Genomic DNA, 24,557 nt, shown 5'->3' with positions numbered 1-24,557 from the left:
GGTTGAAACGGAGCTAAAGGTGTTTGGCTAACAAAGAAGGGATATGGAAAACAAAGGTTCTTAAAGAAATAGCGAGCAAAGCATTTGAATTAACGTAGAATTCACTTTTGAATGAAAACTCAACTTTTGAACAAGGGGGAACAAGCTCTTTTTCCTTTCTTTCTTTTCTTTTCTGTTTTTCTTTTTCATATGTTTTTCACAATTTTTTTTTTTTTTTTTTTTTTCTTTTCTCCTGACTTCTCAAAACATACATAAACACTTAAGAACAAAACATTCTCTCCCCCACACTTATTTTCTTTCATAATGTAACTCAAAAGGAATTCAATTAAGTCATGCTCACTATCTTTTAAGAACAAGGGTGGGGATTGTCCTAAACTAGGCTAGGTGAGGAAAATGTGGGTAAACAAAGAATAAAGGCTAAACAAGGCTCAACGGGGTTAAAACTTACAACATATACGAAATATGGGAAGTAAGGCTATTTGGCTATGGTGGCAACTACACAACTTCATCTTGATATATGTTATGCAATTCAATGTCATGCTTTGAATGAAACGGATATAAGTTCTAGCATTTAGTTCTATCATGATACAATTGCATTCTAAGTAGCAACCAAGCAAGGAATAATGAGATCATGCAACAACTTTAGAAAAGAAAGAATCACAGAATATAACTCTCCAAAGAAGGTAATGGCTCGAGTCTCACAGGGGTGTAGCGTTATTATGAGTTCCTTCCTTCAAGCATGTTACAAAAACGAATTTTTCTTTTATGATTGCATGTGAAGTCATACATTATAGCCATAACTAAACATATACCAAGAGTAAATCAAACTTTCATCCATGTTTATAACTCTTTTTAACCGTCATGCAATTACAAACCAAATCCTTATCATTGTGTTGGAAGGTACCCTAAGACACAAACACACAAAAACGACTCAAAACACTCTTTTTAGGCTTTTTAAAACATGTTTTTCAAATTTTTATGTGATTTTCGGAGTTATAAAAACAAAACATACTAAAACACTCTAAAACAACTTAAAAACAATTTAAAACAGCAAGGAACAACACTTGAAGTTATGGGTGATAAAATTCAACGAATTTGCATCAACATACTTAGTTACCCCCCCACACTTAAATCAAACATTGTCCTCAATGTTTTAACCATAGATTCACACAAAGCATAAGTAAATACACAAAAAGCACTTAAACATACTAAACATGGCAGAATGTAATTAACAAAGAGAAGAGTTTAGAGACGCAAATCTGGTTATAGAGTGTAAATTCCATCTTCTCCTTGGTAATTGCATTGAGGCTTTTGATCTTTGTGATTCCACAGGCTTACTCTTGAACTGGTTTCTGCCCATCGTTGATTTTCCTTTGTGCTACTTCTTGAACTGGGCAGCAGGATGGTTCTTTTGGTCTCCCCCGAAGGTCTGAGCATACCCTTTTGGTCTGTTTCTTTGTTCAATCTTTCCAATTCGTATTGAAAAGGGTTGGAGGATAACTCAGCCTATGTTTGTCTCCACATGCTTCAATGTATCATTTTCACTTGCCTTACTCGCTCCCCTTTGCAGAAGTGGTCCCTTCTCCGGAAGTGTATCAACCGTTGAAGATGACTACTCGAGAGCAACGCTAGGTAAGCAATCAGGAATAGATTCCAGGCAGTTGGCTCCAGATCGGAAGATTGACTCCAAGTGCCGGCTGATTGCTTCTTTTACTTTGCCATGCGAGTAAGAACAAGGACAAAGAAAAAGACAGGGAAAGAGCATGATATGAGATACTTTTGCTTTTGACCTTGATGATATGAGATACCTTTGCTTTGAAGAAGCGGTGGATGAATCAGCACATGCTTCAATCCGCCGTTTCCTCCTGGGTCATATGTACTCCAGGCATCTGGTATCATCTTTGGGGAAGAAGAAAGAATTGAGTATTTTGAAAGGCCTTGCTGGGAGTGCGCCCTCAGAGGTGAGGGAGAGTTGGGCATTTTCTTCAGGTTTGCCCTGCCATAAAAGACGAAGGTCGACATATATAGAGATAATATCAAGTGGTGGTACTTTTTACCCTTGTCGACAAACGTTTTGATCCCGCAATTCCGGCTTTTTGAAATAGTGGCGCCTCTTCGATTTCTGAGCAGGCGCCGCTTCGATTTCTGAACGACGCCCCTTCGCTTTCTGAACGACACGTGGTAGTGCAGATGCGACTCCTTTTGACAAAGCTGCACGCGTCTTCTGAAAAGCAGAGAAAGCGTCGCCGAACTTTGCGCTTGTCGGCTAAAGATATGTAGTTGCGGTGATGGCCTCCACGTGTTGTCTGAAAAGAAGAAATCTTTTGAAAAGTTGAACGCGTCTTCTGAAAAGCAGAGAAAGCGTCGCCAAAATTACGCCGGAAATTCCGGCTTTTTGAATCGGTGGACGCGTCGCCTTGGCTTTTTTATTGAGCTATCGATCACCACAACAAACACACTCTGAAGATTTCCCATTCCTGAAACTCGACTCCGGCCCTTTGTGAAAATTTTAACTCCATCCACCCCTTCTCTTTGAACACTTTTGAAAAAAATGGCAAACTCATCGAACCTTAGCTTAGATTTGAGTCTCAGCAGCGATCCGGTTGCGCCCCGTCAAGGTAATGTATGGCGCCCTTCTTTTTTATCTTCTAACGGTCCTCTTTCAGGTGAAGACTCTGTGATGCAGGACGCCACAACAGCTACAATAGTAGCTAGGAACCTCCTCACTCCAAAAGATAGTAGGCTGTTGTCAGGACGGTCCGATGAGTTGGCCGTTCAAGAGTCCCTCGCACTTAGTGTTCAGTGTGCGAGCTCTGTGTCCAACATGGGCCTACGCCTGCTTGCCCGCTCCCGTCAGGTGGAATCGTTGATGGCAGAGGTGGAAAGACTTAAGCAAGAGATCCAGCAGCTTAAGTACGAGAATAGAAGTTTGCATGTGCTTGCAAATAACTATTCGTCGGGGATGAAGAGGAAGCTTGATGAGCTGCAAGAATCTGAGGGTCGAATTCACAGTGACCGTCAAAGGCTTGCGTCTTATCTCCAGAGGCACCTTTTTCCTGGGTCATCCAGCGCTTGGCCAAGTATTGAGGCTTGGAATGCTCTAGCTCCGATGCCTCCCGTTCCGATGCCTTCCGCTTCGATGCCTCCCGCTTCTATGCCTCCCGCTTCTGCGCCTTCCGCTTCTGCGCCTCGTAGTGGGACTTCACGCAAACAACCTTTGTGAAGCTCCACCTTTCTCCATGTTTAGTATCTTTCTTTTTTTCTTTTTTTCTTTTTTTTTTTATTTTTTTCTTTTTTTATTAACATAAATAAAATCAAACGGCATGGAATTGGTCCTTGAATGGAAGGTGATAATTGAAGTGAACCGGCATTGGTTTGAATTCTAGTGTAGGTGCCTGATTCAAAAAAAATAGCAAGTTAGTATAAAATCTAATGGAATTTGGAAAAAAATACTTACTTGTTTTGTCCGACAAGAACTCAATGACAAATACCACTCCTTTGAAAGTTTCAGGGATATTGGACTTGGCCAGATTGCAAGTGATGGTTATTACTTGTCCAATGTCATCAAATTTAACTTCTTTGGATTTTGTGGTTTCAAGAACGTCCTCTTTGATGGATTCATGACATTCCCTACTTGTCACCTTTGGAATGGCTTCCAAGATGTCTTTTTCACCTTCTTCTTCCTTGGAAGTCATGAATCTGCAAGGAATAGGGAGACTTGTTGGAACGGGGTTAAAAATAATGAAATTTGGAACAACCATACCTGTATTAGATGGCATAGGAGCAATAGGTGCCTCCGGTAAAGGTGTTTCCACCCTTTCCATGGGTTGGGTGTATTCCTCTTCCTTGTGATTTGATTTTGATGGTTGAGGGTCCGTTCCAACCTCCTTGTCACTTCTCAACATGATAGCATTGGTGGTTTCAAATTCTCCCTTCTGATTTGCAATGGTTGAACTAGGGAGTTCTCCTTGGTCGCAAAATTGTCCTTCGAACTCCGCTATTTGCCCAATTTGCTTTTCCAGAGTAGTAAGTAATTGAAAAATCGTATCATTATCATTTGAATTACCTACATTACTTTGGGCAGGTTGTGGTGGCTGCATAGGCGTTGAATAGAACTCCTCATACGGCTGCCAATATCCTTCTTGTTGAGCCTCATTGTCTTGATTTTGTAAGCCCTGCACCAAACAAATTAATTCATCAAGCTTTTGGTTATAATTTATTGACGAACTTGAATTTAATTGAGCATATTGCATATGAAGTTGTGGTGGCTGCATAGGTCTTGAATAGAACTCCTCATATGGTTGCCAATATGCTTCACGTTGAACTTGTTGATCTTCCCACCATATAGAGTTTGAATGATCCCTCCAATCTCTTTGTGGACATTGATTGGCTTGAAATCCTTGCCTATATGAAGCACCAAATGTAGGGACACTCTGCATTGTGGTCCTTTCGGCATACGGCGACAATTTAGAAGTAAGATTTGCCAATTGAGCTTGAATGCTAGCAAAATCCATATCTTACTTCTCTAGTACCTAAAATCAAAGAAAGAGAACTAAATCAAATATCAAAAGTAACAACAAACAAAGAAAACAACACTAAGTTAGAAACTAAAACGAAAACAACTAAACCAAAAAAAAGAAAAGAACCAAGGGATTAGCAAAGTTGCTAATCCCCGGCAACGGCGCCAAAATTTGATGCGAGATTTATACGCACACAAATTAAACCCTCTTTTTGACAATTGTAGTATAAGTATAAGTAGGGATCGTTCTGGACCGGGGATTAGGAGGGATTGTTAATCACTTGGATTTGACTTAAAAACGTAAAAACATAATATAAAACACTAAACTAGACTCAAAGAATGTAAAACTAAACTTTAAAACACTAAAACAAATCAAAAGACTCAAAATGCTTTTAAAAACACAAACTAAAATGCTATACTAAACTCGAAGAATTCAAAACTAAAAATAAGAAAGATTAAGACTAAGACTTTAAACGAAATATGGGGGGATTGATTTTGGACGAATTTAAACTAAAATGGATAGATTGTAAAGAAAACAAATTGTAAATATGAAATTGACGGAAATGAATGGATGGTATGGCTAGCTAAGGGGTTCTTCTCCACACATGTTACACTTGCATAATAAAAAGATTTCCAATTGCATTTCAATAAACCATGAAACTCAACACCCCGGGTTAACCGTGATGCACTAATTAACCTTCAAATATTCCTAACGTTATTGAATTGGATGGGTTAGCGCATACAACAATTCAAAACATTCCCCACAAGTCCCCTACATGATTGCATAATAGAGATACAAGCAAGAATCATTACGCTCTATGAAAATTATAAGTGTTGACGAGGCATTCGTTACTATGGAATACGCATGAAACTTATGCCAAGAATTCGTTTAACGCGATTGTTTATAAGCAACCTCCACTACTTGTGAATATAAGTTCATAACGATTAGGTGAAACTCACTTATATTCTAGCGTCATATTCATGCATGAAAATTAAGTGTACACTCTCAATAAACATACATAAATAAGTTATCAATCAAACGGTTAAACAAATTGAACCACAACTTATGAAACGCAATTAGAAGTAATCAAATCAAAATGCAAGCATAAACATTTATTTCGAATCACCCCCTAGCTAAAGGGGGATTAGTTCTTCATAACATTGAAATCAAAGAAACACCTAAACATTCCAACAACTCAAACTTGAATTGTATGAACGTTTAGGCACTCTTCTCTTCCATTCCTTATACGTACAAAACAAAGAGAATTAAAATGAAACATTGAAATCAAAGAATCACCTAAACATTCCAACAACTCAAACTTGAATTGTATGAACGTTTAGGTCCTCTTCTCTTCCTCGTTGTTGTAGCATAAGGTCTAAGGATAGTTGGTTTGGGGGAATGGAAGTGTGGAATTGAGTGAGGAGTGATGGAAATGGAAAGATGGTTGGTGTTTGGATTAGTAGGGAGGGGGGACTCACGGCTAAAGAAAGAATGGGAGTGTTTGAGGGGTGTTGTGTTGTGAATGAGATGATTTGAATGATGGGAATGCAAGGGTATTTATAGGAGGAGTGGAGATGTATATGGCTATTTGTTTAAGGTGTTTGTGTGGAGGAATGATGGAGAATTGCATGTGGAATGGCTGCAATGATGAAGAATGAAAGCTGGAAAATAAAAGGGAAAGCTGGAAATCTGAAAATGCAAATGGGAATCCTGAAATGCAAAGGTGGCCACGGTTTTGAGTGTGTTTTGTGTTGGAAATGCATGTGAATGCATGTGAATGTTGTTTGTGTGAAGTGTGTGTGGGTTAAAGAGTGAATGGTGGTGTAATGATGAAGTGTGATGGCTGAAAATGTCAAGGGAAATGCATGTGATTGCATGGCAAAGAATTTCAGGATGCATGTGTGTTGGTGTGTTGTGTGATTGTTTTGTGGTTTAAGTGGCTTAATTAAAGAATGGGAGTGCATGTGGCTTAGGTGGTGTAATGATGAAGTGGGAATTGAAAGAATGTGGTTGGAAAGTGGAAGGGAAGGCACGGCTAGGAAGAAGAATGAATGATGTGCATGTGTGTGAATGCATGTGGATTAGGTGGAAAGAGGTGGGTGTGCATGTGATTTGAAATGCATATGTTTAAATGGTTGAAATGTGTAGATGATTATGAGTATGATAAGTGATAAGTGAATGATATGTTAAGTGATAAATGAATGATATGTTAAGTGATAAATGAATGATATGTGGTGAGTGATAAGTGAATGGAAGTGATAAGTGAATGGTTTGATAATTGATAAATGAATGATATGCTAAGTGATAAATGAATGATATGTTAAGTGATAAATGAATTATATGTGGTGAGTGATAAGTGAATGGTTTGATAAGTGATAAATGAACTAGTTTAAAGGGCTAGGGTTTAAGTACATAGAATGGGCCTAAAATAGGTTGGTTTGTATGGCATAATGTGTTAAGCCCATGGCAAGGTGTTATGTGATTGGGTTAGGGCCATTGTTTTGTGTCTTCAAGTGCATACAAGGCCTTCAAATTCGTCCATCCTCTTGGCTCCATGGATAAGCTATCCAATCCATGCCCAAAAATGCTCCAAATGGCCTCAAAATGCACTTTCTTGCTCCCTAGGCCCTTAGAACCTGAAAACACACAAAAGAAGCATAAAGGACTAAAATAACGAGAGAAACATAACGTAAATGCACGAGAACAAGCCATTTAAGTCGCATGAATATGCTCCTATCAGCATTCAAGTTCATTAAGTACGTTTTTGCCTACAACAGCACTTGCATTCTTAAACAAAAAATTCAAGAGTACATCAAGTAGGGAAATGTACCATTAACAAACTACAAACTGCAACATATATCAGACATTCAAACTACAAACTGCAGCACACGAGATATGAAAGAACTACTACTACGAACAGATAAAACAGCTCATTGATGTAAAGGCATCACCACTTCGCTTTCCCTTTAACAAGATTCTTTTGTGATATATAATAAAAGAAACAATACTGACAATTTTGGAAAGACATGTTACCTTTACTTAGATGGTCACAAAGTCCAAGTTGGCATGTATGCACTTCTCTACAAGAATTTCACCATGTATAAGAAATACATCACGTTCATAGTCCAGACCAATAATGTATCAGAAAGTGGCAGAACTCAAAGTAAGGGAACAGCACCATACAAAAACAAAGGATAGTAATTCAAGGGCAGATATCAGAAAAACATGCTCGTTAGTTGGATACTCAGTAAATCAACGCTACAAATTATCAGCCAATTACAAATAAACTGTCACTACTGCGGGAGCATAAGTACTATCAGTGGCCTTTAACCGATATCCAAATTTTTTTAATGGAGAACTGAATTCAAGTAAAGAGAAAGAAGAAACTATCAAGCTATCAACTCATTCCAATTATTTCCAGTAAATTGTGAAAGATAACAGTTTTAACAAATAATTAAGCATATTTCTATAACATTATAAATCTTTGCTGATATAAAACTGATAAGAGCTTGGGAGGGTCTTAACACTCAATTATCTAACCAACTATCCAAAGAAAGCATAAGAAAATATACAGAATTGCACTCACACTTGCTTATATTTCGCCTGCCATCGTCAGCGTTGAGACATCCAGCTTCAACATATGACTTAACCCTCTTTGTTTCCTTACCTCGGATTACATTTTTAACCAAATCCGATGTCTCATCTATCTGAGGTCGTCGAAGAAACTCTACAAAAACAAAAATATTACTTTCTAAGAAACTAAATCAAATTTGAAACAAAACCCAGAATACTACTTACCCAGCCCCTGCTGAAAGTTGACAAGTAATGTGCTTCCAGTGGCCACCAACTCGTCAAAATTGCCGAGTCTGCAGAATTGATGAATTTTAAAGATTGCCCGGATGAAAAAAGCGAATTTCTTCTAGTGATAAAAGATAAAAACAGAGTTACCTGGCCATGAAATTTTTGAACAAGTTGATAACTTTGTCTTCAAATTCAAAATTCGATACAGATTTTGATCCAGCAGAGGTTGATCCAGACCCCTTCTTGTTCTGCAGAGGCAAGTGCCATCATCAAATTAATGCACTATAACTTATAGACTTGTTTTTGTGTCAAAACAAAAAAGAAGAGTTCCAACAAAATATTTTTCTGCAACAAGATTTTAGGCATGTAAAAAATCTTATTAAGCATATCATTGTAAACATTAGTATGTTCATAAAATGAAGAGAGTTCCAAGAAAATATTTTTTTGTTACATAAAAAGGAATAGCTAATGCCGGGGTTAAAAACTAAACAAAATAAGCAGCAAGACACAAATCAGGCATGCCAAGTAAGTCATAAAGTTTCAAGATATAAACCTATACGGGTAAATCTAGAAATTCCCAGACCCTCACCAAGAATCGAGTGATCGGTAACCCTTTCATCAAATTTAAGATTAGAACCAATAAAAGAGGTGGAAAGCAAAAGCAACTCCAAAATGGTTCTAGTAACAATAAGATTGTAAATTACATCACATGGAAAGAAGAATCTCAAATAATATGCACGTCAAATCAATTTCTTTGAACAAACTAAAGTTCCCAAAAATTTCCACAAATAACAGGATACGACATAACACAGAAATTACAGGGCCAAAACTATCTCATAATCATTTTGGGAAGTGGACTCATTATATGTGTAAAGTGTAGACCAATTGTATATGACAGGTACAGAAAAAAGTCAATGTGAGCAAGTAATGTTATGAATTTATGAGCTATATCAAAAAGAGGGAGTAATAATACATACATGATGGACAGAGTTGGTAGCACTGGATGTTAGGTGCTTGGTTTCTAAAAACAATTTGCCTTCTTGAATCACTCTCTCAGCAATAATTGGTTGAGATGGGCCAAAGAAAGATCCAAAACTGCAGAATAAGTAGGGAAACAATTTAAAATCAATTTCAAAACTTCTATTTTACCAATTACCACTATATTGTCCACAGAAAAATTATGAAACAAATCATCTATCTGATAACCTCATCACAAAAAAAGAAAACAAGGAACTGCAAATAAAGTTGCAAGGATGACAACTCTTCAGAATGTATTCTCATTTCTCTATACTACTTTCAGACAGTGATACCCTAGAAAAAAAAACATTAGTCTGTCCTAGAAATTGCAACTATAAAACCTATATCGTTACAGGCTCTGGTAGAATGCAAGCAAATCAATACATTACAGAACTATTTTAGTTGCATCACTTCCTGCTTCCCTACAACTTCAGATAACAAGGCTAGATATTGTTCATCAAATAATCATTGGTTACTTCCAATACGGAAGCATTGAACCTAGTAGCAGAAACAAACAGAACCGCCTACCTTGTCTTACTAAGAAAGCATGGATTTTCCACGAAGGAAAAACTGCGGTTATATAGTGGTTACTCACTTTTCATAGGGGAGCTCCTTTTTATTACTGGAGTTGGCCAAAGAAGAACCACTCTTCTTCTTTCGTAATTGTTCTTTCAAGCGTTGTCTCAACTCAAGGTATGCCAATGCTTCCTTGGTAGGCTTTGGATCTTCCTCTTCCTCTTCATACTCTTCACCATCCTCATCGTCCTCATAATCCTCATATTCGTCGCCTGACTGACCATAATCCTATCCCAAAAAAATTGTCAAACTAATTTTCTCCAAATAATAATAGAGTATCAACATCGAAAATTTACATATAATAAAAAACAGATAGACGAAGATCCAAAATTTACTTACATCTCTATCATATCCCCGCATTTCCCTCTCGAATTGAACAATTACAAATGCAAAGTACCTGAAAAATCACAAAAGAAAACCCTAATTTTTATCATGCTGCCTTCAAGGCCTAGGCATCGAAAATCAAGTTCGATTTGAAGACAAATGGATATGAATTCTCAAGTTCGAAAATCAAGGCCTAGGCATCGAAAATCAAGTTCGAAAATCAAGTTCGATCAGAATTCTCAAGGAGAGAATCTGCAAGCCCTAATTTGTACAGCTTTGGGGTTCGACCGGTTACTCTGAAACGAAGAGTCCAATTTTCGGAATAAAACTAGCAATAGTGCCCGCGCGTTGCTGCGGGTGTTGAAACTACTGGATGTAAAAATGCATAAAAAAAGATGAGAATATGGTGTAAAATGATATGTAAGCCAGTTTTGTACTGAGAAGGCAGGCACACATCTTAATCAAAGTGAAAAATGATGTCTAAGGATTAGATCTAGTATATTTCAACCAATGATACAACTGCCTCTGAATTCCATGTTGCAAACTTGCCTATTGAAAAGCCTCTGAATTTATAGCCTAAATCAGCATCGCACCATTAAATCACATTATTAAATCGAAATAAAAACATTGAAAAACATATGAAATCATGCTCAACTTTGATATCTGAACAAAACAAAGCCTTCAGATCAAAGCAAAAAACTGAAGATGGTTACCTGAATTCAATAAAAACTGAAATATGATTACTCTTAAGCATGCTTTTTTTCAGGAATCAGTAAAACTTGAAAATATCCCAAACAGACTCTTATACCTCATGTATCCAATAGAGCTTGAATTTCTAAAGGAAAAACTTGAAATCATATACGTAAGAGTTGTGTTCCCTCTGCCAGATAAAAGTGAGAAAGACAAAGTTTTCCAAAATTCTAATAACTTTACATATTATCAATTTCGCAACAAAACACATTGGTTCCAGCACTAACAACATAAAAAGTTTTAAAATTGCAATCTAAACTAATGTTTTCTTTCTTCCTCTCCCTGTTCGTGAAACATGAAGACAAAGATTTCCAAAATTCAAACGAATCCTCTCATTTCTTCGCAAAAATTATAAATCTATTTGAATCCAACAATTATCAATGCATTTTAAAACTGGAAAAAAGCAGGACATAAAACTTATCCAAAATATAAGAAGAGCGTCACAGGTGCCAGCAGATCTCAAATTCATTAACTGAGCAACCAAAATGCAAAATATTGTTTTAGTCGGGAAAGGCCGAACAGAAAAAAGAGTGGAAACCTAATTAGCAATTACTACTTCCAGTGGTACCGCACTGTTAAGTTTTACTCTTCAAATCTCCAACAAATAAGCTCCTCTATAATTTCTGCCTGAGCATTAAAATAAAATAAAAAAATTGGTACATAGATGAAGAGTTAAGACTACCTACCATAAATGAATTGAGAACTACAATAATGTGACAATCTCCATGTGTAACCTATGTGTCCATCGTTATAGGTTTAATCAGAAATACCATATTTTTAAAATCATGGATGATTCAATTTTAACCTTAAAACCAAGACCATCTCCAGTTCTTGGCAAATCAAATTTCAATCAAGAGCCACACATGCGAAACTTCAAAAACCAAAAATGCACTTTAACGTCCTAGAGAGAACAGAATTGTAAGCAAAACGTAGAATATTGAAAGAATATTGTGATAGTCACGAAATAAGTTTATGGGCTTGCTAATATTGATTTATTAGGTTCCAAGTTTGTCTCAATTTGTCATTTTCTGTTGAACAGAAAGTGTAAACATTTAGGTACTCACCAAGAAAAAAGCAATTAATTGATGCTAAATACAAAACCGGCTGACCTTGAAATATAAACCGGAGAAATTAATTGAAATAATCAAATCCCAAATTCAATTTCAAAGGTAGATAAGAGCCATGCAAAGGTGTGGTATATGATTACAGACCATAGTGAAGCTACTTTTATAGTTATTTACTTCTTTACATGATAATTAAGGTTTAGCTAAGCTTCTATACCTTTTTAGTAGCAATTAACTCTGCTTCCACCCGACAAACAACAGCATTCGGCAATTCCAAAGGGAGCCCTCCAGAAAAATCCTTAAAGCAAAAAAAGAACGAAATCAGACAGCCACACACAGCATCAGAGCACACAAACAAAACCTCCAAAATTATAAAAAGAAAATTTAAACACAAAATACATCTGTAAATCGAAAACAACAAAAAAAAATTAAATAAGGCACACTGAGAAAGACGAAAAACTCATCAGGAGACTCTAGGTTATGTGGGTAAGAAATGGAAAAGTAAATTAATTTCTAACAGCTCAACAATTTCAAAGGAAAAGTAAATTAATTTCTAACAGAAAACATAAAAAATAAAGTACATGCATAAAATCAAACATATCAACTTCCACCCTAATCCAAAGCACAATTAATTGCATGAATATTAAATTAAACATGTAAATAATGAGATTGAATGGCTGAGATCGCAGGCGGTAAATTCCATAGAAGTACATGCTGACCTCGCCAGGTTTTATTGGCCTGTCGATCTGGAGAAAGATGACAACGCTAAACAGTAAGTGAAACGGCGATGCGGAAAAGAAATAAACCTAGGTTCCAAAATACCCAAAAGATGAGAACGGCGAGAGAGAAGCGAAATCGAGAAGAAGTCGAACTGAAAGGGCCATCGATGATGGACGCGTGGGCTAGAAGGGAAACGTCGTCTATTCGCTGTGACGGAATTTAACCGCACAGACGAAGGATGATCAACGCGTGGCAATCAAGGGCATAACGGATATTTAACTGTGCAAAGCAGCAGCAAAACGGCAAAGCAAACAAAAAAGCCAAGGGCATTTCTGCCCTTTTACTATTTCTGAACAGTGCTAAAACTCAACTGAGTTTTAGTATATATAATGATGATTTAAATACATTCCATCCTATATAGACATACAAATAATTATATTATACAACTATCAAGTAATTAATAGCTAAACAAAGTGACAAGATAATATTATAGGATATTAACATAACATTAATCATATTACCAAAATAGTCATTTCCGTACTCATTTAATTATAGTTCATCATAAAGCAAAATATCTCAATACCAAACACAAAAGCATATCCATAGTCATCTTACTAACCATTATATAATATAATAAATACCTTAATATAAATTGCCCAAACTTCGTCCGATGCTTGAACAGTGTTTACAACATGGTCCTAACCCATCCCAGTATGATTAACAAGCTTGGCCAACTCACGGTGAATCTTCCACAACTGATTATATTTTTGCTTCAATTTTTCACGAGTGTATCTATTACCATATTTGTCAAACAACTTCATGCCAATAGCATCCCACTGATTCTTTTCTAAAGTGTTGGTTTGCAAACCTTTTTTTGTCTCTTCATACAACATACTAATAAAGTAGTCTTCAATAGGTTTTGGCCAATTAGCTTTATCATCAAGATCATTTGCAAAGTCCTTGTTTGACATCCCTCAAACACGTGCTAAAACAATGTAAACAGAAACATCGAAATTAATACAAAGCTAAAAGCTACATTCACTTAAGACCAAAAGACTGATATTCACTTTCACACACTTCCTACGTAAAAAGAAGTTCTTTAGCATTTTCTGCAGTACAGATTATTAATGTTAAAACTCAGGCAATTACTAAAGATAATAGACTAATATCCAATCTTTTTGCATAAATATTAAGTTCACTAAATTTGGTGTTACCAGGCCAAAGAAACAGCATCATGTTCCTATGCCAATACATCAAGTTTCTCAATACATTAACTTCAGGTGATGGGGTTCAACTACCGAAGGTTATGGACGCTCTATCAGAAATTTAGGGGGCAATTAGGTAACTACTGCAACTATAATATTATAATATATATGACACACCCCGGCCCGGAATGTCCACTAGGACTCTGAATCGAGCTGTGTTGGCCGACACTTGTAAGGTGACGAAGCAATAAAGTATAATGATGTGGACAATGTGAATAAATTTAAACCTAAAAGTGCCTAAGGACATGAGTGCACTGCGAGCAGGAACGAGCCCATTTCACACGCAACGTCAGAGCATAAGTAAAGTACAGTAGTGTGGGTAAGGATCATACTCTTAGAGGTAGCCACCTATACTGAGATTCGCCACAAATCCCTGTCAATATCGACTTTTAGCAGCTAAAACCTGGAAGGGTGCAAAAACAAGGGTGAGTGGGCCTGATAATAAAGTTTTTAATAAAAACCTTTTTGAAAACATTATAAGCCCTCGCTGTAAAACCCGTATAATTTTCCAAAAAATAATAATACATACATATATAGAAATCATGCCCGAGAGTAGTGAAAACCAAGTATATGCCATGTTAAGTATCTTAGCAATGAAATAAGTAAGCCATGTGAAATAAATCAATGTAAACTGATATGCCAACTGGAGTCATCTAACGTGGTTTGTACGACATGCTGGGTGTAAATAGATACACTCAAGTGCTACTATCACGTGAAGGCTGTGCGAAGTATCGCAAGTCACCTATGAGTCGGAACCACTTAAAGTGGTCTGTACGATAAGTTGGCACCTGCCTTGGATCCAAGGTGAGCATACAGTGCAGGAGGTGAACGATCACGTAAAGGCTGGCCCTGACCTCGGGCGGAGCATTAACACCAGGGTACAGGATAATGAGTACCAAATGCATCCAAGCATAACCATATACATCACAACCACTAACAACATAATGTACTCACATGTAGCTTACCTGGGCTCCGCAGCATCATGCAACATTATGCAAAGCTATACTAATGCATATACTAAAATATAACACAAGTATGACATGACATTTCAATCACATTTCATTTAAAACAATTTCTAGGAAAAACGTAAAGTATATATACGTGTATATATATATATATATATATAAAACCAAAAACCTACTCACCTAGAGTCCACGCTACAACTTCTAGCACAAACGTCAAGGCGTCACGAACGATCGACGCCTAGAACAATTATCAAATCATGTCTTAGAATTCTTATCAATAGAATATATAACTTACATGTCCTAATTAGGAAGATCCGTACGTCGAATTCCCGATCCATAAGTTTTTAATATCCTCAAATATTACGTGTTATAATGTATCAAAATTTGGTGACGATTCAACGGTCAGATCGTCGATTACTATAATAATCAAGCGGCGAACTTTCATGGAACTACGTTCAAATGATGGAAATTCGTCAATCGGACTTCACCAATAGAATTAGAGTATTCAAATTTAACCTAGGAAGGTCAGGGGACGTCTCGGCCCACGTGTAGCCGCATGTGGCGATTGGCCGCCCAGACTTGCCGGAAAATTCAACTATTTCCAAAAATTACCAAATTTTACAAGAATGAAGATCTCAATGACTAGAGCAACTTTCATACATGTGAGTAAGGCCAATTTGACTGGGAAAAGCCCTAATTTCACGAAAACCCGTTGGAACCCTAGAAATGGGTGGTTCTTGATTCGACTCCATACAAGCTCTGACGCCTTAACCAATGATTGGGCATTGTTTCTAGGTTCAAGGAGCCTAATGGTGGTAGAGATCGAAGGACTTTGCTTCAAAAATTGGCGAATTACCACCAAGAACACCATGGTGCCGCCGGTGCCATTCTCATGAAACCAATACCAAATCTTGTCTAATTTGTGTGGAAAATTGAAAAAGGGAAGGCTAGTGAGAAGTTCCCAGGTGATAACTCAATGTAAATCGTCGGAAATTGGCCGGAAACCCATCGAAACCCATCGGGTTTCACAGTTTCCGTGGGTCGGGTTGTAGAGAACCGGTAGGGATCCATGATCCTGTGCTTCTCACCCTTCTCCTTTCCCCTTATTTCTCTATTTCTGATTGGGCACTTTCTTTTCTCTCATCTCCCCATTTGCCCACACCTCTCCCTTCTTCTATCCTTTACTTTCCTATCTTCACCGCTCATCACCATTTTGCTTTAATCTGGGCCACACATGTGGCTACTAGATTTTTCTCCAAAATCTAGAATATTCCATAAAATAACCAATTTACTAAAATGCCCCCAGCTTTAAAGATTAATATCTCCTTCGTTATAATTCCAAATCACGATCCGTTTGCGCCCACGGGTTCGTGGTGACGAGTGCTACAAGGATACGCCAAGAAATGAACCTTATGTGACATGACACGGCAGTCAACAAAAGTCAACACTTTTCCTCGAAGGCATTTTCGTAAATTCACATTTAAAAATTATAAAAATCGTAATAATTGGGGACGTGTCGTTACAATATACATATAAGAAATTCTTTTTCTTTGCAGTTTCGTTGCATATGTAAACTTGGTGTTCTAAAAACTGAAAACAATATAATACATTGCAATAATATGAATGTTGATGGTAACGATAAAAGGTCAAACCAACACCAGCATTTCCAATGAACCAAAACGCAGAGGTATACAATGTTGACTATAGCAGCAAGCACGTAACAATATACTGAAAGCTTACAACTTTGCAGATGGTCATTGTGACTAACAGTAACAGTGATCATAACAAAAAAAAACCTTTTAACCGACACTTGTTACTCTGCACAATTTGGGCACTTGAAGTTTTGATGTTTGCTTATTGATGTATGCTATTATGCTATTTTGGAAACATATACAAGGCTTGACAGAAAGTGCAGAGTCACTGAGGGGAATATGTTATAAGTTTTACAAAGGATGTCGAAAGTATATGTATGATGAGAAGTCTCTCTATCTCCTTATGCTTTCGAGCTGAATAATGAGACTACTTCATATGAAGAAACATATTACACCAAGAATAAACAGATTACACTAAGAATAGGGCACAAATACATGAATGCACAGAGGAAAACTATACCCTTTTCATATGAAGAATTTAAACCAAAACTTCCCCACAATCTCCCGAAGAATTTAAACCAAAACTTCCCCAAAGAAATTATCCCACTCATGATTTGGAGTTAGGAGCAGTGATTTTCACTTTGAAGATTTGGAGGCACTACTTATATGGAGAGAAATGTCATATTTTTACGGATCATAAGAGTCTTAAGTATGTTCTCACCAAGAAGGAGCTGAATTTGAGACAGAGAAGGTGGATGGAGCTTATCAGTGATTATGACTATTCGATCGAGTACCATCCTGGGCATGCTAATGTTGTGGCTGATGCTCTTGGTCGGAAACATTCTGTCAGTTAATTGGGCATTTCTGGTTTGCAAGAACTGGAAAGGTTTGTAGTTACATGTTAGTACCCTTCTAGGAGAATCCATTAACTTGGCTAAGTGCACTTGTAGTGTGCAGGCTTCCTTGAACATTGACTCTGTTCAACCCATAGTTAATTAAGGGTCTCATTTCATACTTTTTTACTCTTTACTGGTTCAGTTTGCATTTGAACAGTTGTGATTAGGGTGTGAGTGATAGCCTCTGCCGACAGTAATATTTATCTTTCAGATTCCTATGAGTCAACTGTTCATATTTGGTAACTTTTTAATTTTACTTTTACTTCTGAGTGACTGATTGGTAGTTTATTTTGTTTAATCCATGATAATTTTTAACGGTTTGGTTGTTTGCATCGTATTTAAGGATCTGGCATTTGATTTGTCCCTTTCTGCACTCCTGGGAGATAATATCTACAACTTTGGAGAGCTGCTTGCGCATCCTATCGTAAGAACATTTTTGCTGGGTTTTTTGTTTGGTTTCATAATATTTTGCTTCCTGTGCACTGCGTGTTACGTGGAAGAGTTCCCTTTCAAGATGCACAAGGTGTTTTTGTTACTTTATATGAAATATTTTTGCACCAAATACTAGGACATTGGATTTGAAATTGATCAGAAACTAAGTAATGCATGCGCAACTAAGCCTGTATGTAGATTCGCAATGCAGTCTTGTTGATACTGCTATTTATCATACACTGTACAGTCACCAGTTATTACCGCAATTCATGTACCTTTTTTTACTTTGGTTTTATTTTCACTTTCCCACCTAGAGCCTGATAAATTACTTTTGATTTCTACTGCTATAGACTATCATGAAGTGATTGTCATCTCAAACCTAGTTGCCTGGATCTTTGTATGATATGTGCATACTTGGTTCTTTTTACATGGATAAATGTTTGTACATTGGGTTTGCATAATGGTTTAGTGAACCATGTGGTTTTAGGATCTGAATTTCTCTTATCTACCCTACCGTGGACGCTTGCACCGTCCATTAGTGTTTTAGTGGATGACCTACTGCTTATATAGATATTAATTACATACCTAAAAAGTTTCTATGTAGTTGCCATGTGTTTCTTCTGATATGTGTAGCCTGTAGGCTACATTATAAGTTATCTGTGCTTCACTTTTCTTTTTTAATAGATGACAAATTTTAACAATCTATCCAGATTAAGAGCCTTCTAGGGACAAAGGTAGAGTGGCTTTACTATATTCTTCAAGCGTTCAACTCTGGTGATTTAGTTCGGTATCAAGAATTATGTCGTGTACACAATGCTGCTTTGAGAGCACAACCAGCATTAGTTGAAAATGAGAAGAAGCTTTTGGAGAAGATTAACATTCTGTGCTTGATGGAAATTATCTTCAGGTTTGTGTGTTCTAGATTGTCCTTTCACTTGTAATCTGTAACAAAGGTGTGTGCTTTTGAACTACTATTCACTAAATTGATATGGTCCTTGCAGCCGGCCATCTGAAGATCGGACTATACCATTGAGTATCATTGCAGAGCGCACCAAACTTTCTGTTTAGGATGTGGAGCATCTTCTTGTGAAGAGCCTTTCCGTAAGTTCCTGTATTCTTAAACTTGATGGACAGTGAATTAATTTGGATTGTCCAAACTAAAGTTCTACAACCCCTGCCTTTTCATTTCTCCCCACTTGCAAATGTATACCAGTAGAGAAGAATGGTTTTTATGACGACAGTTCTCAATGCATGTCTTAGTAACAAGTATAGATTAAGTACTCACAACGATACTTTTCATAACTCTTGCATTCAGAATAGGAATTTAAAAAAAAAAAAAAATGAGAAGCTTATGATTTGAGAGACTGAACTTTTTACTTGGTAAAGTGCTAGTATTCTAAAGTTGATCACTTGAACACGTTTGAGACATGTTAGATCCTATGTATATGGTATTGGCATTTCAAATCTTATTTGCACATATGTTGTGGGTTCCACACTTTCAATTCAATATAACTGACCTAGGATATATTGTATGTTGCATGCAGCATGCAGCATGTGACATGCAAATGAGTATAAATAATTATATGTTGTTCTTGTATTTATTTGTAATATTATTTTACATACAATTTAGTTTCAGACAATAAATTTAAGGCCTTTATTGCATCCAATTGTTTTGTAGTTGTATAGCTGTCTTGTACAATAGTTGTAACAAGGGAAGATTTAGGATAGTAGTTTCTACCTTAACAAGGAAGTAATTAATCGGATTTTTTTTCTTTCTGTTTTTGCGGGGTTTACTTAAGACTTGGCACTGTTAATTTTATAAATAAAAGGAGACTGAATACGTTATGATTTGGTAATTATTATGTATCGTATGGTTTTTGGTAGTTTCTTTGTTAATCTGATTTGCATTTGGATTTTCTATATTGCAGACAAGCAGGGTGTTAGATGACTTATTCGCTTATTCTGTAGTTAGAAAGTGTTGCTTTCTTTCTATTTTCTATTTAATAATTATGGGAGAGATGTTGACTGCAGGTTCATCTGATTGAGGGAATAATCGATCAGGTTGAGGAGACGGTGCATGTGTCCTGGGTGCAACCAAGAGTTTTGGGGATTCCACAGATCCAATCTTTGCGTGATAGGCTAGACGGTTGGTTGGACAAAGTCCATACTGCTTTGTTATCGATCGAGGCGGAAACACCTGATTTGGTTGCGTCTTGAGTCGCCTCTTGCTTTATTTTCTGCCTAGTGTAACAAATCCTTATCGGAAAAACGGGGGGTTCAAAATGCAAGGGCGGCCAGGAAACACTAGTTTTCGGTTGATTGAGCACTTCGGGCCAACTTTGTTTATGCTGCTTTTCTTATTGGTGATGCTTTTTTGTTGAATCATTTTCCTGGAAGGAGCGGCCTTGTGTACTGTACTTGGGAGTAATACTCCATTGTTTAGTGGCATGGCATGCCTAGAGACGTGGTGAATCGATTAAAACGCGCTGTCGTTATACCTTTGTATTTTGAATTTTCCTTTCCTTAGATAACCTAACTTTATGCTTTTTCATTAGTTTTAATGATTTTCTCCTTCTCGCTACTAGTTCATTTCGCCGTAAATGTTTCGTGTTCTGTTACTCGCTGATGGATGACCGTTTGAACCTAAAAATCCTTCATTTTTGCAGTGCGTGCATTGCCAAAATGGGGTTACATTGCATCAGAGTATTTGTGTGACATGTATTTTAGGTTTTAGGGTTGGTTGCATGAATTCAGCTTTGACAAAATTGTATTCTCTGGTGCCCGTTGCAGCTGGAGATTGCTTCTTTCAAGAAAGCAGAAAGTAGCGTTGCTCACAAGTGTTTCTACTAGTACTTTTATTATAAATCTTTGGCTTTTTAGCTTGAAATGACCCTTGAGATTGGCTAACTTTTCATTTTTGTCATTGTGATTTGAAATTGATAGAAGTTGTCATTGAGATTGTTCACCGTTAATCATTTTGATCATTTCGTATTGAATAAAAAAAATAAACCAAATTAATCCAACAAAAACTAAGGGAATTTTTGTCATTTTATTCTTATTGAACGAAGATTCTTTGTGAGATTAGGTGAGCTAGGCAGACGGCTAAGTAGATGTAGGCGCATTTTTTTAATTTTCAAACATCTATGAACTAATCAAGACGGTAGTCAGCTGCCTAGTATCAAGACTAGGGCTAAGTAGCATTAGGTGAGAATTTTTAGAATGATGCTTATCACACAATACTGTTGGATCAAATGAATTTAAAAAGATTAATAACAAAAAATTTTAAAAAGTGAGAAATAAAAATGTGTGTAAATAGAAGTATCTAAACTTAATTAGAGCAAGTCCACTGTGTGCTCCAGCCCAAGGGATAGGCGCAAGAACAGGGCCATGTAGCCCAAGTGATGAAGCCCAGCGTGTGCTGGCAAGCGAGCCTGAGCAGGCCCTAGGGAAAGGCCCGATGATTCATGCTAGCCCGAGCTCCTGAAGGCAATGTGACATGGGCTCACGTCAACCACAATATAAAATTAATAAAAATAAAAAATATTAATAAAAAATTTAAAATTTTAAAAAAATTAAAAGAATGTAAAACCCAACGGGCACTCGCGATCCCCCTCCTTTGCCGTCGCACCCCAGTCCCTCCTCCGCTGCAGCTGCTGCCACACCTCACACTGCCTTCACCTCCACGCACTCGCGATCCCCTTTCTTCCACTCGCGCGTCCAGATCGCATGATTTGTGACACACCCCGACCGAAATCAAGGCATGTTGCCCGTCACGTGAGAGTGATGTAGCCATGTGCACAGTGCGGAAGTATAAATAATAATAGAAAAGCGAATAAATAAAAACCAAACTACTAGATAAACTAGTTAAAGTAATACGCTAGTGTACGACTAAGTGTGATAAATATAATCAGAGCACAAAAAGTCTAAGTGCAGTCCAGTAGGACGAATACTAATTACACAACACCCAAAGGTGATCCTACATTTGTGTTGTTTGTCAGAACCACCGTCAAAGTTCTCGTGAGCCACCAAAGCGCTTCTACCTAAAACCTGGAATGGCGCAAAACAGAAAGTGTGAGTGAGCAAAAACAAAGCTTTTCAAAATCATTTCATTCTCAAAAGTTCTAACCCCTCTCCGTAAAACCTGTATAAGTTCCCAGAAAATAGAATATATGAATATAACGAAATCATGCTCAGAATAACAACATTCATAAATATGTCACGACAAATTTCTCAGCATAAAGTATAAGTAAACCAGGTGATATCAATCAATGCAAATGATATGTCAGCCGGAGTCACCTAATGTGACCTGTACGGCTGAATGTAGAGCTCGAATCCACATCTCAACAACTATACCTGCACACGAGTTGGAACCACCTAAAGTGGTCTGTACGATAGGACTGGGTGTAAATAAATACGCTCGAGTGCTACGATCACGTGAAGACTGTGCGAATAATCGTGGGTCACCTACGAGTCGGAACCACCTAAAGTGGTATGTACGACAGGACTGTGCACCTAACTTGGATCTAAGATTAGCGTGTGGTGCGGGAGGTGAACATCACGTGAAGAACTGTGCCCTAACTCTAAGCAGGAGCACTAACACCGGGGTGCAGGTTTATGAACTCTCAATGCATCTCACATAACCACTAATTCACAACCATAAACTATAAACTTATCTGGCACTTACCCGTGCGTCCGTAGCACCAAACATACATATATGCAACTACTAATGCATAAATAAATAGGCAGACACTTTGCATGGCATTTTAAAACAAATAAACATTCAATTTCATTTTCTGGGAAAACTCTCAAGTATATAGATATATACGGAAAACCAAAAGCCCACTCACTGGTATGTGGAAGGGTCGTAGCCCTCGAGGCTCGAGTGACTGCGCTCGTCCTCAGGATAGGTCTCACCTATATGCGAAACAACTATATAAATGTTAATTTAAAGCACATAACCAATACTAAGTAATAACTTCTCATACAATGTTCAAACGGGGTGTTTGAATATACCAACATGATCTACTCAACCTCATGAACATCCCCATATTTTTAAAATAATTTTCTGACTACCCACGTGTCGGGCAAGGCACGGCCACACGCGCCGCCCATGCGCAAGCACGTGCCTAGCACACTGACGGCGATAGTTAATGCCATTAGGAATATTCCGTTAAAACTAACCTGACGCCGTTACTGTCTTTATGAATATTCCATTAAAACTAACGGAATATTCCCCTTTCTTCTCCGACTAGCCGCCGGACTCCGTCGCTGTCGTCGAAAAACTGGGAAAAACTTCCATTCAAACCTCACTCGTTTCTCAATCAAAATTCACGAATTTTGTATGAAAATGAAGCTTACGAAGAGTAGAACAAAACCTTACCACTTTGGGGACCTAAAACCAACGGAATCTCGCCCGAAAAAACCCACGATATTCCAACCAAACCTGCAACTCATTGAAACTGGGCTTCCCTATGTCCTAAACACTTCAACTTTCTTCTCTGAGCTTTGTGAGAGTGTTCTAAAGCTCTATATGACCTTAAAAACTCCTAAAAACTTCACGATCATGTGTGCATGAACAATGCATGAAATCTGGGGTTAGGGTTCTTGAGGTTTTCGAAGGTTTCAAGTCTCACAAATGGTATAAATGAACTCAAGAACTTGCAAGGAGTTCGAATCTTACCTTTTAGACGTCGATCCGTGCCTAAAATGGTTGATTTGGGTGATGTCCGTACGACTTGTACGGAAATGCAAAAAAATCCGAGAAGGAGGAGAGAGAGGGAGGGTCCACGGGTGTTTAGGTGTATGTGGGTGTGTGTGTGTGGTCTTAGTTGAGTCAACAACCAAAAAAACAAACTAAACAACACCCCACACGCAATTTAACGTTCAAGGGCAATTTAGTCTTTTCACACCTACAGTACAAATATTCTGGGACGGACTGTCACAATTTGGGATTTGTTTTTGGGGAAGAGAGAGAGAGAGAGAGAGAGAGAGAGAGAGAGAAAGAAAGATTTTAACTAAGGAGGTGGCGAACTAAGGAAAAATTGTGAATTTTTGTGCGGATCGGCTATTGATGTTGTCAGAGTCTGAGGCCCTGCCTTCGGAGCTCAAGTGAGAGAGAGCTGTTGAGCTTGAAAAAGAAAGGAAAAAAAAAACACAGCTTTTGGAATGGTGCATTGGCATTAGGGGTGGAAATTTTTACTAAATTACCATACCAACCGCCTTACCAACCATACCATACCAAATTATTACCAAAAATTTGTACCAATTGGTAATGGTACGGTATTTGTACCGTACCATACTGTTTTGGTACAGTACTGGTATCCAAAATCAGTACCGGTGGTATACTGTACCTACCAATAATATTAATATTATATTATGTATTTATTCATATAATTATTTGAGGGCAAAATTAATAATAATTATTGTAGAAGTGTAAAAAATGTAAAAAAAAAATATACAATCACTCGTACTGACAAACTTTATAACTTTCATGAAGAGGTCAGCTTCAAAATCCAACACTATAATCCATAAACCTTAAATTTATATTTAACCGGCGATTGTCATTTACGCTTTATTCTTCTTATTGAATTTCATTTTTAAAATTTTCTTTTTTGAAAACATGATCATCTGGCGGG

General features: G+C 37.3%; 2 long non-coding RNA genes across 2 annotated transcripts; one reads left to right on the top strand and one right to left on the bottom strand.

The window, feature by feature from the left end:
* Positions 1-7,256: 7,256 nt before the first annotated feature.
* On the bottom strand, positions 7,257-11,501 carry LOC137732844 (uncharacterized). Its single transcript, XR_015957475.1, has 7 exons — positions 10,254-11,501; positions 9,299-10,142; positions 8,469-8,569; positions 8,319-8,386; positions 8,107-8,247; positions 7,554-7,595; positions 7,257-7,288 (listed from the first exon to the last, which is right to left on the bottom strand). It is a non-coding gene; the product is annotated as an uncharacterized LOC137732844 (long non-coding RNA).
* Positions 11,502-17,754: 6,253 nt separating this feature from the next.
* Positions 17,755-20,503, top strand: LOC148690156 (uncharacterized). The gene is made up of 4 exons (XR_015957506.1): positions 17,755-17,914; positions 18,633-18,829; positions 18,924-19,023; positions 19,954-20,503. It is a non-coding gene; the product is annotated as an uncharacterized LOC148690156 (long non-coding RNA).
* The last annotated feature ends 4,054 nt before the right edge of the window (positions 20,504-24,557 follow it).

The sequence above is a fragment of the Pyrus communis genome, chromosome 16 (genome assembly GCF_041283825.1).
Source record: "Pyrus communis isolate YQ-2024b chromosome 16, ASM4128382v1, whole genome shotgun sequence".
Classification (NCBI taxonomy): Eukaryota; Viridiplantae; Streptophyta; class Magnoliopsida; order Rosales; family Rosaceae; genus Pyrus; species Pyrus communis.
Note: the sequence above shows the minus strand (reverse complement) of the source record. Positions and strands in the feature narration are given on the sequence as shown.